The sequence below is a fragment of the Myodes glareolus genome, chromosome 16 (genome assembly GCF_982192425.1).
Source record: "Myodes glareolus chromosome 16, mMyoGla1.1, whole genome shotgun sequence".
Taxonomy (NCBI): Eukaryota; Metazoa; Chordata; class Mammalia; order Rodentia; family Cricetidae; genus Myodes; species Myodes glareolus.
This window is the reverse complement of record NC_142041.1, coordinates 74,347,868-74,365,360: the sequence shown is the minus strand read 5'-3', so window position 1 is coordinate 74,365,360 and position 17,493 is coordinate 74,347,868. Positions and strand designations below refer to the sequence as shown.

General features: G+C 38.8%; 1 pseudogene; it reads right to left on the bottom strand.

The window, feature by feature from the left end:
• Positions 1–9,863: 9,863 nt before the first annotated feature.
• Positions 9,864–14,565, bottom strand: LOC125390893 (signal-regulatory protein beta-1-like; annotated as a pseudogene).
• Positions 14,566–17,493: the final 2,928 nt, after the last annotated feature.

Below are 17,493 nucleotides of genomic sequence, written 5' to 3'. Positions count from 1 at the left end.
CTGTGGGTTCTTTGTGTCCAGCTTATGCAACAGTCCAGGCAAGAGCAGTTTCTTGCCCAGATGGCTAACCAACTCCATAAGGAGCCTCTTTGATGCCCATCTTCCTCTTGAAGTAGATTGATGCTGCCAGGAGCAGACGTGTCTCATTGTCATGGAAAGCCCTAAGTTATTAAAAACAATTTAAATGCCATATTCTGTAGTGTTTGAAAGATATGAAGAATGCCTATTTGAAATATATCTATGCACATCTAGAAAATCTAACTAACATGACTACAAAGTTGACTATTATAGATGATCATCCATTAACAACCTATATTTCCTAATTATACATTACATTTTTAAATTAACTACACAATCACAATACCTTAATCAAGATTAGAAATATGCATATAACAAAACTGACCTTAAACTTGTATTAATAAATCAAGATTTATACCAATGCAAATGATTCATCTCTATATCATATCCCCCTTTAAATGTAAAAGAACATTTATAAACAATATTTGGGAATATGGGCACAGTTATTTTTCTCCAAACTGCTTTGTGGTGTATGGGGACACTGTTAATCAAGTCCTTTATGGTGTATCTTTTGTGTTAGGTTCATCTCAGTCACCAGTTGAGCAAAGTAATTTATTGAGGGTCTTTATGGCAACCTTCAGGAGGGCGTGGTCTATCATACCATATAAGTCTAGAAGCAATCCACAGGGTCTCATCTTCTGTGAAAACAACCTCTTTTCCAAAGCGTCATATCCTTAGACCCAAATTCTGAAGTCAAGATACCTTTATAATATACATCCTGATTTGTCTTAGCAGACCACACAATGAAATGTCTCTCTGTATTTAGCTCCTTCACAGTCAAAAATTGAAAGAAAATACAATACACATAACCACACTCTATGAATTTTTTATTTTTACATGACTTACTTTTTTCTTTTAATTTATAACTCTCTGTACTCTGTCACTTTAAAGACTTTACCCTTTTTAAGGCATTAACTTTACTTTATGACATTTTAATACTCTTTTTCTTCTCTATCCCAAGCCTATGTATGTCTATCTAACACTATGACCCATTTAGAGGTCTGTTATGTCTGAATCTGTCCATTTTCATTGTCTTTAATTCTCCACTGCTTTGAGGAGCTTTGAAAATGTTAAGCAGCTTTATTGCAGCTGCTCTGGACGTTAACTCCACCTCTTTCCAATTTTAAAATGGTGGACATGCCATTTCTGCGATCTCTGGGTCCACCAAGCAGGAGCTGCACTCAGCAGTCCAACCTAGAGAATGAGTGTGCCACACATAAATACTTTTTATCTGAGTTACAGCCAAATCTGCCATGCAGAGCACTGCGCATCCTGGAAACATCTCTCGGCATGGCGGCAGAAATCCGCCATGCTCTCCTGCCTGCCTAAGCCTGATCCTGCCATCTGCCCAGGTGGGGAGCAAGCTATTGACATGGTCTCAGAGTACTTTCTTCCCGATTTGAGCAGACACAGAAACACCCGGGTCCCACAAATGTCATTGACATGCTTTATAGCCAGAGTTAGCACTGGCAGCACAGCCCAGGAAGCCTCATTTTCAAATGGCACAGCTTTGTTTTCTCCTGTGGCTGCTATTGCTGAGTCGGGAAAATTTCTCTGTGGCACCCCGCCAGCACACAGCAAAAAGCTGTGTTAAACTCCATATTTGTGTCTAGAATTCCTTTTAAAGACCTCTCAGGTTTTAGGTGACTTTAGTTAACCACAATGGGCGCCACTCTGTAGTATGAGACAAGCGGCAAACTGTGTCCCACCGCCCGGCTAGCTTAGCTCCGAAGTAATTACACAGAAACTGTATTCGTTTAAAACACTGTCTGGCCCATTATCTCCAGCCCCTTATTTGCTAACTCTCACATATTACTTTAACCCATCTCCATTAATATGTATCACCACTTGACTGTGGCTTACGGGCATGAGTCTAACCAGCATCCGGGAGAATTATGGCGTCTGCCACACTTCCCTTCTTCCCAGCATTCTGTTCTGTCTACTCCACCCTCCTAAGGGCTGCCCTATCAAAAGGCCAAGGCAGTCTCTTTATTCAACCAATGGACGCAACACACAAACAGAAAAACCTTCTACACCAGGATATATGGAATAATTTTTCTAGCAGGGCATAATGGCACACCACACGCTCAGTTCCAAAAATCAGGAGGCAGAAGCACGAAAACCTTGTGAGATGAGTTTAAGGTAAGCCTCATCCATGTAACAATCACAGGACTTTCAAGGCTGTATAATAAGACCCTGTGTCAAAACTGTTTTCTCATTAAATGACATAATATCCATTTCCTTCCCAGATTTTCCTACATGCTACAGTACCTGTGTGCTATGTTGAAGTTCAACTGGGTCTTCCTACCTCATTTTGCTCAAATCAAATAGGAACAACTTTTCCTTTTCTTTTTAATGTTTCTTTCATTTTTATTTTGGATGTTGTCTGAATCTAAGAATACCTTATCTGATACTTTGGACTTCCTTATATTTTCTCTAAATGTTCCCCTCTTTTTTTTTTAATCATGTGGCAGTTTGTCCACCATATGCCTGACCTCTATGCCTTCTTAAACAGCATGAATATATTTTCCTTTCATCCTCCCTTTTTCTCTGTGAGGTTGCTGAGTTGTATCCTTGTCTGAACTTGAAATTGTCCCTCTTAACTTGAATAGATAATCTTTGAACTTTACTAGAGTTTATTGTCAAATTCTTTTATTAATTAAGATACCCAAGAACAAAATCCAATAACCACAGTATCACCGCTATGAGCTATCAATGTTTATGCCAAGGAAGAACAGAGAATTCTGAGTTGGAGTCATCCTCGTAAGGGAGGCAATGGCAACAGTCTTTCACAGCTTCTCAATAGCTTATTGTAGGCTGATACTGCTGAGAAAGGTAACATCAGATATGCAAGGTCCCCTGTGACAGAAGATGAAGAGATATGTAAATCACCTCTCATTCAATACTCTTTCATCATTTAGACATTGTATCTTAGTGTTACAGTGTCCCTGGTATTCCTCTCCTCTTCTTCTAAAGTGAATGAGATGACCATGCCATAAAAGTATCATCTAATTCTGGTCTCTGTGTCATACAGTCTTTCTGAGTCCATTCTTTAGTATCGCAAAGAGGCCAAAACAAAAACAATTCTTATCACAGATCTCTGGAACCTCTCAAAATGTGTTCAAAATATAGATAGCTATTTCCCATGGAACCTTTGCCTCCCGCTTACTGTAGTAAAGGAGCAGTGAGGCCAATAGCTCACATCCTACCCTTTGTCCCATGTCTTTCACATACTTTATGTTTCTTTTTATACCTTTGTTGATCCTTACTGAACCCTTCCTGCAGGAAACACACATATTTCCTGGGAGCTTAAAATATCTCAAAATGTTTTAAGAGAGTCCTGAGGATTCTCCACAATATATCATCACCACAGATGATAGCTCAGTTCAACAAAAGCCCTGGCCTTCTTACTCATCCTTCCTCTTCTTTGTTATTCCATAGATTGATATGCCACTGGTGCTCTAAATGAGAAATTATCTCTGTATTATAGGATATTTGAATACTTGTTTCCCTGTTGGTTAGTACTTTTTGGGGAGGTATGCATGGTACAAATTTCCTAGAAGAAGTATGTACCAGGGGGTGAGATTTCTTATTAAAAATCTTGTTCTACTTTCAGACTCTTCTCTCTATTTCACAGTTTTTAATGAGGATTTGATTGGCTCAGCTCCACCTCTGACTTCCTTGCCTGTCAGGTTTGATGTACTTATCTGTCCTTGGAACAGTAAGACCAAATAAACCTTTCCTTTTATAAGTTATTTTTTCATGGTGCTTTGTCATAGTAACAGGAAGATAACTAATACACCCTCCAGTCCTTCTAACTTACAGTCAGGCCTCTGCTTCTTGCAAGCAGACATCAGAGGTACCAATTACAAGTAGCAATTTGTATTCAAAGAGAACAGTTCCAAGGATTTTAGCATTATCAGATATATTCAGTTCTGAAAATCAAGTGGGAGGGGGAATCATTAGAGAGGAAATGATGAACTTATCATCAATTATCTTTTCTTGGCCCATCTGTGGATTCCCAATCCCTTGAAAGCTATGAGGAGTTTGAATCTGTGCCCTATTCAAGCTTCATTACATCAAAGCAGAATACGTGATAAAGAGATTTTTAGTTTTCCATTTGCCTGCCACAGGTCATTAAGTTCTGCTTGTAGAGAGATTGGGTAAGAATTTGTACTCAGTGCCACAAAGCACTTAGTTTTATCAAAAAAGTTCCCACAAAGAAGCTGAACCTTCAAACTGAACCCTGTGTGATGATTATTAACTTTTTGAATTTCAGTGAATTGGAGGATTATCTTATTGCAGGTCAAGTGCCAAATTATCTTGAACCATATTTAGCCCTCTTCATAGCCATAAGAGTGCCTTCCTTTTTACCTGACCTAGCATTGCCATGACCATGAGGTGAATCACATGGACTGTATGAGCACAATACTAGTTTTCTTTGGGAATATATTAACTTAGCAGACCTCTAGGTTCAACCTACTCAGATGTTAAGACAGTGTCTGAAGCCTCTAACAGGTTTCTGTGCTTTGTTATAAACCATCTCTTCCTCGTTTCCACCAATGAATTGCAATCATGTCTTGATTTGTCACTTTCTTTGTTCTCTTAGTATAAAAATTTAGTGAACTGCTTAAATGGTAGTTTTTAGGTGACTCAAGTCTGTGATCCTGGGCCATGGTCACTGATATTTTCTTCCAGAATGGGCTATTTCTTGTTCTCTTTGAGGAGAGAGTTATAGTTTTCTATCAGCAGTTAAATGTGTAATTTCCACAATCCTTTGAATATGGGAATATTCTTCACACTCTGAAAGACAAACTGAGCCCTAGGATCACAAGATTGGTGGGACCCAGGAAAGTTCCCCTTAGGGAATTTTAGGATGATGCATGGGAGAGTGTCCTTGGACATTGATAGAATCAATCTTCAAAATCACAGGAAAAGCTGTGAACAGAAAAGGGAAAGGCTGTGAACAGAAAAGATCTTGGTTCATGGAGAGATAGAATTGTTATACTGCCTTGTTTAGGTAAAAGACATTCTTTAAACTCCAGAGTCTTGGAGGATAAAGGCAACCTGGTAAAGTATCAAACAACCTGATAAAACTACTTGTAAGAAAACATGGTGATGAAGAATGAAAAATTTATAAATGAGTCTAGAGGAATAATTGTCATGTTATGGAACATCCATCATCATGCAGCCCTTGTCCACCCTAGTATAGATGTCACTGGAAACCTTTCTGATATCCAGGAAGAGGTAGTTTTAATGTTGAAATTAATCAATGATGAAAATTTTAAGAATAGAAACTGGTTGGATAGGTAGTTCATGGAGCACAGTGTTCATTTAACATGTAGTGATAGATTAGCTTTCTAGGCTCATTCCCAGCATACCATGATCACCATGAACAAATAGGTCTGTAATCCGTGACTATAATTTTAATACTTGGAAGGTGGAAACAAGAGGATCAGAAGTGTGAGATTTTACTAGCACCAGATTCCTGAGCCTCTGTCTATGAAAGCTTTAAATGTTCACTTCCTACAACCTAGAATTGTAGGAAGAATATTTTGGCTAAGGAATTGTGTTGTTGTGGCTGACCTTTTGGTGGATCTATGAACAATCATTTTGATTGTTAAATGAAATGGTAAAATACCACCCTGAATGTCAGTGGCCCTGCTTTATTAGACACTGGGCCCCACACTGTGTAAGAATGGTTAAGAAAGCTAGCTGAACGTCATGCAAAACAGGTAATATGGGTGCATTTGTTTCTCTTTTCCATTAACTATGGATGTGACTTTTGAGTTCCTGCTTTGAGTTTCCTGTATATCTTGGAATTGCAAGGTAAACCAAATATTTATTTCCCTGAGTTGCAAATGAAATTGTAACATTTCCGAAAAACAAAACAAACAGCCAGCCACCCAGTAAGATACAAATGAAAAAAAAAACAAACAAATTTCCCCTCAAAAAAATGTTCTTGATGGGGCCTTAGGAGGAAAGAGACATCTAATTGTATGCAGCAGATTTGAGGATAAAAATGCTATTTCTTCCTCCTTCCTCTTCAGTCTGGAAGCATTCTTAATGACCCTCCCATGCTCCAGCTTTCTGGATACCAGGCTGTTTATACCTGTGTTGATATCTACAGTTTTCTGAAAAGGCCTGCCTTCATACATCTACCATAGACTAATTTCTTGTGATTCCGACCTAGAAGGAAACTAGACTCAAATAGAAGAATTTGAAATTTGATTTCTGAACTGACTAGTGTTGATGATCCCAGCACTAAGGGTCATTGTTCCCAGCGCTTGCGGTAAAGGTGCAAAAGTTAAATTAACTGTGCAAGTGGTAGAGGTGTAATTATTGAAATTAAACCTGCAGACAATAGATATCCATAAGAGGTAATTCTTTTACATTAATCATTAAAGTGAATGGCCCCCTCACAAAGAAAGCAACAAGACCAAACTAAGCCAAGATGAAGGAAATGCTATTCTTAGACTACCAACAAATGCCTAAGTAAATGTCACATTAAAATAATAGAAACCTAATTTTTGCATAAGGAAGGCAAGTTAAATATAAACCATGCTAAATAAAGAGGTAGAATAATTATTCTTTTAATGAGATGCTGAAATGAGCAGTATGGAGAGAACTATACACAAATTCGCAAATACTGTTTATAAATGTTTGTTTACATATAAAGGGGGATATGTTATAGGAATTTGTATTGGTGTAGATCTTGGTCTATTGATACAAATTTCAGGTCAATTCTGTTATATGTATATTTCTGCTCTTGATTAAGGTATTGTGTTTGTGCAGCTCATTTAAAGAATGCAATGTATAACTAAGAAATTTAGGTTAATAGATAGTCATCTTTAATAGCCAAGCTTGTATTCATGTTAGTTTGATTTTCTAGATGTACAGAATCATATTTCCCATGAATAATTATTCTTCAAATGTCTCAAAACCTAACAGAATATGCCATTAAAATGCTATAAGAACTTAGAATTTTTATGACAGCGAGACACATCAGCTTCTGTCACCACCACTCTGTTGGCAGAGGATCATGGGCAGCAAAGAGCCTCCTCGTGTAAGTTGTTAGACATTGGGGAAAGAAATTGCTCTTGCCTGAACTTCGTGACTGAAATTGCAGCACCCCAGAAAAATGACTGCTGAAGTTGCCTAAAAAAAGGTGAGACAGTCATTTGGGTTTCCTGTTTTATGAAAGAATCTGTAAAGGACACAAAAAAGAGACTGACAAACTGCCAGCATATGACCATTCAGATTCATTTGTGTTCATGATCTACAGGAAAACTACAGATCTTCAGGAGGCCTGTCAGAATTACACTCAAAAAGTAGCAAAAGACCCTGACTGAGGACACAGATGTTTACGGAAAGTGCAAATTGGCAGGGGGGAAAGGAATATGTTAAAAAAAAACTGAAGAAGAACATGAGACTATAATAAAGGTTAGGTAAAATAGAAAGAGATGGGAAGCTAGGGTAAGATGATGCCTTCCTGTCTCCCTTATTTAATATCTGAGAACGTCAACTCATCAGTGGAGACCTGTGAGAAGTTGGCAATGAAAGCCGACTTTTCACATTCCACTTAGTTTCCAGATATTAGGATTATGATACAATCAACATAAATGCTGCTTTTGTCATCTGAAAAAGAGGCAAAATTTACAAACAGCCAAGAAGCTGCAGTGGAGACACACCAGACACAGTGCTAGTACCTTGCCCCTTCTGCTGTGCATGGACCACCACAGTATGGGATTTTAGGACTGGTGCCAGTCCATCATGCTCCACCTGGCAGGTGAGTACCAAGTCTTCCTCATGGACAGATGTGTTCACCAGGACCCAGCTGGTCCAGTTATAGGTTCCATCCTTGTTTACCAACTCAACCGAAATCTCAAAGGGTAGAAATTATTCAGCTGGCAGGTTACATATATCAGATTCCCAACATCTGATGGCTGTTGCTGATCTCCATGGTGGGGGGAACTGAAAAAGTACAAGCAAAAACTGAAACAGACAGAACCTAGTCAGACATATCTCAAATGAGGGGCTAAAGTGAGGAGCATTCAGCCCTGTTGCAAGTGCATTGTGGGGCAGGATGAATTTTTATGCTGAAATAAAACCACTAAACACAGTCCTAGCACACAGGGACACAGATAGTGACAGGGTGGGTGCCAGTAAGTGCCACTCCCCCATGCACTAGGAAAACAATAACAAAGGTCAAACACATGAAACTGCTAGGTATGAGGGGTGGCTCAAAATATAGCTGTGTTTCTTCTGTTGAAATGAATATAATTTCATTTATGTGCTGATCACTGTCTGTGATTCCCACTGTTTGGTATGCATAAATGTTTGCTGGCTACTATGGACCAAAGCATTCTGAACAGATATGAACTTGAGCTAAGACTCAGAGTCATTTACATTGGATGGTGTCAGACAACCATGGAGAGGGCCTCAATGCAAGGTGATGTGAGCCCCTCACAGAGGATATCAGAGTAGATACCCACAGCACCCAGGGCCACCTGGACTGTGCTGAAGACGCTGCAGGTGTTGCTTTTTCCTTCAAGGTTCACAGGAGTTTGGTCATCAAGGGGGTCCTTGATACAAACTGCAACATTATACAGGAATTGCTCAGCCATCTTTTCAGGAGTGACTTATCAGAACCAAGAAATCTGATAAAGGCTAAACCAAAATGCAAGGCTTTTTGGCATTATTGCTTTGTAAGTAGAGTGGCTGTCCTTTGCTGTAGATTTTTCACAGTAGCTTCCTGTTGTGTATTTGGGGATTGATTCCCACAGTTCAGAACTCTTTGGTAAAAACAGTATCCCACTGAAAAGACATTGTTCATCTCTGCTAGTTTAAGTGCAGAGATCTGTCTTCCTACAATTATCTTTACCAGCAGGCATTTGGTCAGTATTTAGGCAAAAGCATCCCACTCATAGCTCTCCAAGGACATGGAATTACTACCTGCCCAAGATGATGCTCTGGTTTTACTGTACAACACCCACAATCAGAAAGGTTGATAACAGCATAGCCCAGAACTAATAATTTAGAGTCCTGGGTCTCTTCTTCACATAGAGCAATAAGTCTAACTTCAGACCTAGTCCTATAGAAACTACAGTGTCTGGTGTATGTGCTATCTGAAAAGAGTCATCAGCTTTCCCTAGGTTGCCTAGTTATCTCACAGTCTCTACAAATACTGGTAGAAAATAAGTTGCATGCAATTTAAACAGTCCATGCCCTATTCACAATTTTATTAAAAATAAATTCTTTAGCTCTTTACTAACCACCTAAAAATGAAATGTAATACACTAACCTTCCCCTCTAGAATCTGCTGATGATTTAATTCCTTTATTAACTAACTTTCTCCATTAAGGAGTTCACCAGAAATGTACTAACCACTTCCGTTTACGTGTGTGTGTGTGTGTGTGTGTGTGTGAAAACTCTTATCTGATTTTTTATTTGACAGAAGAATTCTGGCCCTGGAACCTGCTAGGGCTGTGGAATTGTTTGTTTTAAGTGTATATATGACTGGGAACATTTGGTAATGGGAAGGATAAAGATGAACAAGTAGAAATAAGAACAAAGAGAACAAAGATTACAAGTAGTAGGTGGAGCAAGAAAAGTGATGGATTGATGAGAGAAGAATAAAGAAACATGGACAGACGATTCCTGTTGAGTAGACTTCTTACCCCTCACATATTTACCCTCAGATTTCTAGCCCCCATCTAGCGATCCGTGGTGTCTTTAACTGAACCTTGAAAGTGAGTTGGAAAGGCAAAAACCTTTTAAGGCTCCTATTGAATCTCATTTCTGTCTTTGAACCACTTCACTGTGATGTTCTGAGGAGAGAAGTCAATAGATTTGCATGTGAAGCTAACAGTCTCTTCATGTGGAGCTCTGGCTACAGGGTCTAAGACTACATGAAGAGATGGTTTAGCTAAAAATGAACATTTAACAAGGATGTGATTGTGGTGGCCCACTGATGACATAACATTGTAAAGAAACTTCCTAAATACTATTACCATCCTCATTTATTGTGGTGCCTAGGAATAATACCAGACCTTTAGCCATAGTAAGGACCTGCTCTACTTCAAGGTTATAGCTATGTCTGAGCTACAGTAATCAACTATTCATTCTCCTCATGGTTATTTTTCTGTTTTTGTATTGTTTGTTTTTTTGTTTTACATGGTTTCTTCCTTATCTTTCTCTGGTATCCCTTGTTCTTCTTTCTCCACAGTTTAGCATAGATGCTGAGGTGAAAATGAGGAATGAAAATGTTGTAGTAATTTTCATTCTAGACAAAGGTAATGCCAATGTATTTCATATTTTATAACTTCTCTTCCTGCTGGCCTTTTCTTGAAACATTGAAAATCTAGGGGAAATGTTTGTTAATTTATATCTATAGTATCTCTGGAAATAAGCGACATCACAGAAGGGCCACAAAGCTGGAACCCTTTCTGCTTCCCCCAGTTCTTTGGGGTTTTTTTTGTTTGTTTGTTTGTCTTGGGTTTTTTTTTATTTTTTGGGGTTTTTTTTGGTTTTCTGTTTTTGCTTTTTACTCTATGCTGGTAGGACTCATCTGTGCCAAGCCTGAATTTAACACTGAGAGCTCACTAGTCTGTATCTCTAAATCAGCTTTGTTAGGACTTAGTTTTAGATTGAAAACAGTGATTTACCCTCTGCAGAAGAAGCTATAGATGGTCCATTTATTAATTGATAATTGTAAGAGACATAGAGAGAAGCCTATTGAGGAGACAAAATTTCTTCTTGGTTTAAAGCACACTTTTGGTTAGACTAACGGGAGGAAAGCAGTGGGCTCCATAGATGCCTTGTGCTGAGGTTATTATGTGTAACAGGGTGTATTTGAAAAATATACACATTTGTATTTGTAGATCTGTGACTCCCTTTCAAATGTCCATCAAACCAGGAGTAGATACAAATGTTATTTGAAATCAAGTTATCTAAATGCTATCATAACTTATGTCCCTATGGGTTCGAAGGACTATAGCCAGCCACCAATTATTAAAATTTCAGGGTATCCTGACATTGTCCAGATTCCAATGACAAAATCTTTGCTTGGATTAAGAGCAGAGTATGTTCATGGACAAGCTACACCAGCTAAAGTATGCTCACCCCATCCATAAAATGGTAATATCCTTATAAACTATTTAACCTTCAAATACATCAGACCTGGTCCACAGGGCATGTTTCTTGTGGTGAAGACAGTGGGTATATGAGGTTATCTGCTGTGTCACTGCATGAGTAGCCACAAACTCAAACAAATAAAACATCTATGACCCGGGATCTGCTGGAGTGCTATGCTTTTTCTTTAAGCAGAGAACAGTTCTTGGTTCTAATATGGACTGTGAATTATGGTTGACATTGTTGTAACTTTCTTTTTCTATTTTTTTTATTAATTTTATTGATCTATACATTTTCTTTACTCCCCTCCCCTCTAGCATCTCTCATGATCCCCATGTCCCCAACTCTCTCAGGAGAACTTTTCTTTATCTACTTCCCATGGGCATTAGTCCAAGTTTGTCTCTTGTAGGGTCCTCTTTGTTGTCTAAGTTCTCTAGGATTGTGAATTGTAGGCTGGTTTTTCTTTACTTTATGTTTAAAATCCACTTATGAGTGAGTACATATGATATTTGTCTTTCTGGGTCTATATTACCTGACTCAATATGATGTTTTCCAGATCAATCTATTTGCCTGCAAATTTCAAGTTGTCATTATTTTTTTCTGTTGTGTAGTACTTCTTTGTGTAAATGTACCACATTTTTCTTATTCATTCCTTGGTCGAGGAGCATTTATGTTGCTTTCAGGTTCTGGCTATGACAAGCAGTGCTGCAATGAACATAGTCGAGCCTGTGTCTTTGTGGTATGATTGAGTATCCTTTGGAATCCAAAAGTGGTATTGCTGGGTCTTGAGGAAGTTTGTTTTCTAATTTTCTGAGAAATTGTCTTACTTATATCCAAAGGGGCTGTACCAGTTTGCATTAACACCAGGAATGCAGGAATGTTCCCTTTAATCCACATCCTCTTCAGCATAAGTTGTCATCAGTGTTTTTGATCTTGGCCATTCTTACACGTATAAGATGAAATCTCAGAATTGTTTAGATTTACATTTCTCTGATGACTAAGGATGTTGAACATTTCCTTAAGTGTCTTTCAGCCATTTTAGATTTCTCTGTTGAGAGTTCTCTGTTTAGGTCTATACTCCAATATTTTTGTTTTATTTATTCTTTTGATGATCAATTTCTTGAGTTCTTTGTGTATTTTGAAGATCTTCCCTCTGTCTGCTGTGGGTTTGGTGAAGATCTTTTCCCATTCTGTAGGTTGCAGTTTTGTCTTGTTGTCTATGTTCTTTGCTTTACAGAAGCCTCTCAATTTCAAGAGGTCCCATTTATTGTTTATTAATAATTAATATTATTAATTTTATTATATCCTATTATTAATTAACAAAAAATATATTCTCTCAGTGTCTGTGCTACTGGGGTTATATTTACGAAGTGAAGACCATGTGTTCAAGAGTACTTCCCACTTTCTTTTCTACGCGGTTCAGTGTGATTGGCTTCATATTGAGGTCTTTGATACGTTTGTACTTGAATTTTCTGCATGATGAATCTATTTTTATTCTTCTACATGTTGATATCCAGTTATGCATTTATTGAAAGTGCTTTCTTTCTTCCCTTTTATATTTTTTGCTTCTTTTTCAAAAATCATGTAGTTGTAAGTGTGTGGATTAATATCTGGTTCTTTGATTCATTCAGTTCCATTGTTCCTCCTGTCTGTTTTTATTCCATTACCAGGCTGTTTTCATTATTGTAGCTCTGTAGTAGAGTTTGAGTTCAGGGATTGTGGTGCCTCCAGAAGTTCCTTTATTGTACAGAATTTGTTTTGACTATCCTGAGTTTTGTGGTTTTCCATATGAAATTGAGTAGTGTTCTTTAGAGGTCTGTGAAGAATTTTGCTGGAAACTTTTTGGGCATTGCATTGAATGTGCAGATTACTTTTGGTAAGTATTTTTGCATCCGTGTTCACGAGTGAGATTACACTACTGAATAGTATCATCTGATTGAGAGGAACACCGTCACACCTTGTGGATCTGATGATGAATCAAAAAATTCTAATTCCGTATGTCAAATGCACCTAGCTCCTAAGTGGAGATGATGTCTCTGGATTGGATAGCAAGACGCTGAAGTGGAGTCAGTTGTGGATTCAAGGTCAGTTCTTAGAGCTAACTGGCTATGGAATTATACAGGGAACTGGCACATAGGGTTAATATCTCAAACAGAGCAGGAATGGATAATCTGACAGTCCTACTTGATGGAATATTCCCAGAATCAAGACCTAAAAGGAAAGAATTCAGGCTTGTGTCAGGAAATTTAAAGTGAGTGTCCTGTTTTCACAGCTACTGATTAAAGGGCATCTACATGCACACTCTCTCCAGAACATGAGCCTACATTGCCTGAAACCTTCAGTGCCTGTCAGAGTTGATCCCCGAAACAATTTCAGACAGACCCACAGTGAAGGCCAAGCTTGCTGTTGACATTTAAACCTGGACTGAGAGATTCCACAGCAAATTCTGTATCTTGAAGTTTCACAGTGTACTTACTATGGATAAAGAAGAAATGAGAAGAGCACACTCAGTCATGGCCCTGTTACTTTCTGCCTTAGTGTGCTTTTCTCTTGGGCACATCTTGGGTAAAGAGCTCCAGCTTGCCTGCCTCCTGCCATCTCTGTTGACATCTAGAATGCAACCTAGCATTACCAATCCTTGGGTCATTGGGGGCAGAAAGGGAAGACTCAGCCAGGAGAAGAAGTGTTCTCTGGAGGCAGTAGTCCAGGTCTGAGCCTGTCACTGGACAAGGCAGTCAATGCAGAAGGATATTTATACAGCGTCTAGGAGGCCACAGCATGAGAAAGGTAAGCACTGCTGACCTGGTAGGCAAGGGTATAGATTTATCCAATTCACCAGTAAAAGGACCTGTAGCAAACAGCTTGTTTTCTGTTCTCTGCTTCCTTGATCCACAGTTGGGGTAAAGTCACCCTATGAACATGTGGGCCACTTACAGGCTTGCTTCTTCCTGGTTGCTCACAGAATCTTAGACACATTTTGACCTTTTGGAGATAATCAGGGATGAGAATGACAATGAGGAACTTACCATGCACATACTACTCGGTGCCGCCCCCAGATCGAAACTCCTTGTCAAGGTTTCCTCTTTGTATCTTCACCCAGTAGTAGGTACCAGCATCAGCGGGTGTGACATGACTGATGCGGATGGAAAAGATTTTTCTCTTTGAAGTATCTGTAACATTTGTGACTCTTGGAAACGTCTCTTCTGTGAAAGGATATATAAGCTTCCGATTGTGCCCTACACCCTTGAACCATATAATGGGTCCCATAGGGTAGAGGGCAGTCACAGGGCAGTTCAGAGTGACTGACTCTCCAGCAGAGACAGAAACTGATTTCTCAGACTGAATCACCTGCATATTCTCCCAGGTATCTTCTCCGCAAGAAACATCAGTTAGTGTTCATCCTAAAGGGAACTGAAAACTCTACAATTTATGATGAATGTTACTTAATAGATCAAAGCAGGCATGTGATCACAGCTCCCCTCATTTGGGCCTCTTAACACAAGTATGTAACACAAATGAGGAAATGAATCGCAGAGACACTGAGAACTTTGCAGTATTCTGATTGACGTCGTCCAAATTCTGTATGAAATTCTCATACTTCATACAGTGTCTGTTTTGCTTTCATTTTCTGTTTATATGACATGAGGCACTTCTTGTGTAATAGTATTACATGTGATGACTTGACTCTTTTACCCATAAGACATGAACAAAAGTCTCTTGTATAGTTAGTGAAATGTACATTTGATTGCACGATTCTCTGGGGCAGGCCTACAGCTCAGGATGGAGTTGTTTTACCAGATAGAGTGCTAATGCTATGAATAGATCCCACCATGAAATAACGTGTCCCTTAATGTAGTGGGATTTCATTTGTATTTTAATAAATAAAATTTGCCTGAAGTTAAGAGTTAAACAGCTACACTAGTCAGCCTTTCAAACCAGGCAGTGGTGACACACATCTCTAATTCCAGTAGCCACACCAGTTTGCCATAGAAACCAGATAGGAGTGGTTCAAGTCCACTTTAATGCCAGCACTAGAGAGGAATATAAGATGTGAAGGGACAGTTCTCAGCTCAGTCTCATTCTGAGGATTCCTGGAGGCAAGATTGCTATTTCTCACTGAGGTAGAGGTAACAGTCAATGAATGATTGCTTTGCTTTTCTGGTCTTGAGGTTGAACCCCAATATCTGTCTTTAGAATTTTATTAATCTTGATACACCTTAATTAGAGAAACAAAATCTCAATTTTAGCTACCAGTTTTAAAATATATATTATAAACACGTTAATTGATTTATTGATTGATTGGTTGATTGATTTTATGTGTATGAATGTTTTGCCTGCATGTATGTTTGTGTATTAAATGCATCCCTGGTGCTCAAGCAACCCAGGGAAGGGTGCCAGATTCCCTGGTATTGATATTACAGATGGTTGTGAGTCACCATGTGCATGCTGGATATCAAACTTTGGTGCTCTAAAAGAGGAGAAAGTGCTCTTATGTCCTGAACCATCTCTCCAGACCCAGCATTATATTAACCTCAAGGATGATATAACAGATTATTATAAAGTTAATGGTTTGACACAAAAGAAACGTTTTATCTCATGTTTTGGAGGGCTACAGTCCTCATTTGCTGTGACAAGGCAATTAGAATGCTGTCACAGCACCACACTCTCCAGGTGGTACTGTTTCTTTCCTTGCACATGATGTGGTCACCTGGATGTATTCTCTCTTGTCATCTGTCTTCCCATCATTGCTCTCTGTTTGCTCAGTAACTTTGCTCCCATGACTCAGACACTTCTGACCTCTTTGTGCCTTTATTTGGTGATCTGGTAGGACTGAACTATACTGCTGTGTGTTACTGTACGGAACCAAGACTGTGCAACAGACATTTGAAACATGAAAAGATCAAAGAAAAGTATAGAAGTATAGAAAAAAACTAAAGAAAGTGAATTATCTGAATAATAAAATACAGCATCAAATGGAAAGAAACTGTCAGAAGGAACCAAATGGTATTGAAGGATTGAGGAGGATATAACATGTGAGTCCAATGGACAAAGTTCAGAGAGCATTTAGCAAGTTCCCATAAAATAGTATGTATGGCTTTCTTTTTCAATAAGCTTGCCTAAACATTGTGGCAGTCATTACTCTGCAACATTTCGTATTAGCATAGATGTTCTAACATAACAAATAAAAAATTAAAGTGAAATAATGTTTTACACTTATAAAGTAGTTTGATAAATTTACTTCTATAAAGGTAAAATGGTAATCATGGGAGATTTGAAAATCCATGGCATGTTCCCAGAACCCACCTCAGCCACTCACAAAGAACTAAAACAGTAGTCAGTTACAGTTTGAGGCAAAGTATTATGCACAAGTGAAGGAAGTCATCATGGGAGGAACTAGTATCTGCCTTTCTGTGAGGACAGCACATAAAACTGAACTAAATATCCTGACAACTGGCATCTGCTTTGCAGAGTGAATTTGATAATCTCAGCTAACTCTGCTCACATAGATGTGAGTGATCATAGCTAGTAAAGGCATCCAGTCATTATAGGTTTCGTTAATTTGGGAAGACCAGCTAGAGTTCACACAGAATCTTTGCTTTTGAGAAACTCCATCCTTCTTCCCTGTCCCATCCCCAGAACCCAGGCTGTAGTAGCTATGTACTATCTAAGCATGGTAAGTGTTTCTGACTTTACACTAGTTGGGTTGTGGAAGGTCAGAGAGTACTTCACATCCTCTTCTGAAAGTCCACAAAAATCACAGAACACTTGTACAAGGGTTGCAGCCTCATTTTTCAGTTTTTCCTGCAAAACTGTCAGGTATCCTATGGTACAGGAGACAAGTTTTTCCTTCAAAGAGGATACTAGAGCATCTTACATAAGAATAAGAATGAGAGATATTGGATATCATTTGTCAAAGGCTATGCAACCTTGCTGCAGGTTTTGTGTTAATGCTAGGACTGGGAACTGGTGGACATGCAGTACTTGCCACCATTCTTCCCTCAGGCTCTATCTTCTGTCGCACTGCAAAAGCGCTGATCGAGCAATATAGCAGGTACACTGTATTCCTGCTCTGTCTGTACTGAGTATGGGTTCATGCCATTAGCAGTGCTATGGGCAGGTGGCTTGGGCCCCTATTTTTCCTAGGGCTATCAATGCCAAAGTCACTTTGTCACATCTGCGTTTAACTCTGTAACTATTGAAGAAATATCAATTTACTGACACCATCATTCCCATCATTGGACTATCTGCACATTGGGTCTCCCATCCCCTCTGTCGTATAAA